The sequence below is a fragment of the Anopheles arabiensis genome (genome assembly GCF_016920715.1).
Source record: "Anopheles arabiensis isolate DONGOLA chromosome X unlocalized genomic scaffold, AaraD3 X_pericentromeric_contig0030, whole genome shotgun sequence".
Lineage (NCBI taxonomy): Eukaryota > Metazoa > Arthropoda > Insecta > Diptera > Culicidae > Anopheles > Anopheles arabiensis.
This window is the reverse complement of record NW_024412108.1, coordinates 110,001-112,500: the sequence shown is the minus strand read 5'-3', so window position 1 is coordinate 112,500 and position 2,500 is coordinate 110,001. Positions and strand designations below refer to the sequence as shown.

The 2,500-nt window shown below is 47.4% G+C and overlaps 1 pseudogene; it reads right to left on the bottom strand.

Moving 5' to 3' along the window:
• Positions 1 to 2,500, bottom strand: part of LOC120908075 — a 9,138-nt pseudogene that overhangs the window by 2,034 nt on the left and 4,604 nt on the right.

Sequence of the window (2,500 nt, the reverse complement as noted above, 5' to 3'; positions counted from 1 at the left end):
CGAACCCGTTAACTGCATCCGATGAAGCTGGTAGGCGTAGAAGCCATGGCTGGAAAGAAACTGAGAAAGAAAGAAATCTACACCACCAAATCTTCTACTTATCCATCTGTTGACGTCGGGTATGAGACGGTATGTCCACCGACCGTGAACACTCTCATCCCATTCTCGTTGCCATCGTTCCATAGTTGTGACACGTTCCATGTTACGTGCAACCGATCCGGCGATGTTCTCTGCTCGTCTCCGATGAAAAGTCCTGGAGTCCTCGTCCAGGAGGAGATGAAGCGGATCATTCCCGCAAGCACGCAGACTGCATCATGAGAAGTTGTCCTGAAAGAAGAGATAACTCGCTGGACTACTGGCCGGTAAAACCGACGTAGCCATTGTCTACGGTTAGCAAATCTAAGGGTATGACACCAAATGGGCGAGGCATACCGGACCTTCGCCACAACAGTAAGAGCAATTGCTCGCCTAGCATTACTACTCGGACCTGCCTTATTAGGCATCATCCTTACCAAGGTGGTCCATAGCTTCGTCGCTCTCTCCACCGCATACCTGATGTGTGAAGTGTAATCGAGGCGGTCATCTAGACCATCCCCAAATACTTTAAGCTGCGCGACGAATGTACTACGTGATCACCTACCCTGATAGCCCCATGCTGTATCCTCTGATGGGAACTGACCATAATAAACTCGGTCTTGGTCGGGGCTATCTTTAATCCGTTGTCGGTCATCCATCGGTCGATGATGCGAATCTGACTGGAAACGAGAATTTCAATATCATCAACACAATTACCTTCCACCAACAGTACTATATCGTCTGCATAGCCGATAATCCGTGCACCTTCCACCATTGCAACTCGTAGGACTCCGTCGTACATGAGGTTCCATAACGTTGGGCCAAGTACCGAGCCTTGAGGTACACCCGATGTGACTGCAATCTCTGCCGGTCCATCTGTGGTATCATACATCAGCACACGATTCCTAAAATAATCACCAATGATATCATAAAGATATTTAGGAGTGTTAATTCTCTGTAAAGCATTTGCAATCGCCAACCATGAAGCACTGTTAAAAGCATTAGTAACATCTAATGTAACAACCGCACAATACCGTCCACTGTATCTGTTTCTACTTCTAGCTACCGAAACAATGTCCACTACCCGTTGAATCGCATCAACTGTAGATCGACGACTTCTGAAACCAAATTGGTCGTCAGACAGTCCGTTGACCTCCTCGATGTGTGCATTTAGCCGTTGCACTATGATGCGTTCTAAACCTTTACCTGCCCCGTCTAGTAGACAAATGGGGCGAACTGAACCCGGTTCCCTGGTGGTTTGTTCGGCTTCGGTATTAACACCAACCTCTGCCTTTTCCACTCATCGGGGAACTTCGCGTTCTCTAAACAGCCTTGGTAAACCCTGCAATGCATCGGTTGCAGTCAACATACCAACTTTCAGCGCCTCATTCGGGATACCATCTGGTCCCGGCGCCTTCTTGTTAGGTAGTCTCCTGGCAACCGCAAGAATCTCATCATTAGTTACCCTTTCAAACTCTCGTGGCTGATCGATACGATAATCAGGCCACACCGTGTTTGGGTGAGTAGGAAAAGCTCGCTCACCACTTCCCTAAACTCGTCCAATGTCATGGTTCGGGGTCCAATCGAACCTCGGCCACTTTCTTGAACGTATGATATACTATACCAAATGATGCGTTGTTCGCTGTTCCCAGGAACTCTTTCCACTTCCTCTGTCGGGTATGCTTGATCAATCGCTTGAGGGCATTCCGTGCCACCTTGAACTCGTCCCTAAAAGTAGAATAGAGATCAGTATTAAAAGCTCTTTGCGCTAATCGATCGCGGTGTTTGCACTCTTTGCGAAGTGCCTCAATCTCTAACGTCCACCAAAATGCACTCTTGTTAGAGTGTACCTCTTACGTTTAGTCATCGTCGCATTGCACGCCGTGACAAGTATACGCATTAAGTCTTCGCTTGTTGTGACCTCGGTCTCAAAAGCGGCTTGCATCATAACTTCAAATATATCTTTGCTAAAATACTTGATGCTCCATCCCGTTATGGGTCGGGACAGATTACGCACGCTTTGCGTCTCAAGATCTATTCGTATTGCACGATGATCAGAGTTCATATAGCTAGATAACACCTCCCACTTAAATGATCTTGCTACGGTTCGGCTCGCAAAAGTAAGATCAACTACTGACGTGCGCCCTGGTCCAACATAAGTTGGGGTGCTGCCGTCGTTCAATAAAATTGCGTCAATCTGCGCAAAGGTTGATAAAACCAACTCACCTCTTCGTTTCTGGGTTTCTCCACGCTCGCCAAGTTGGTTGTTCCAACTTACTGACCAAGCGTTGAAGTCCCCCGATAACGAATTTGTGGATACCGGTTACGGCCATTACCGTGTTATCCAACATGTTCTGGAACTCTTCCATACTAAATCTAGGTGGCGCGTAAACGCTAACCACTCGCATATCACCTATGTCAACTA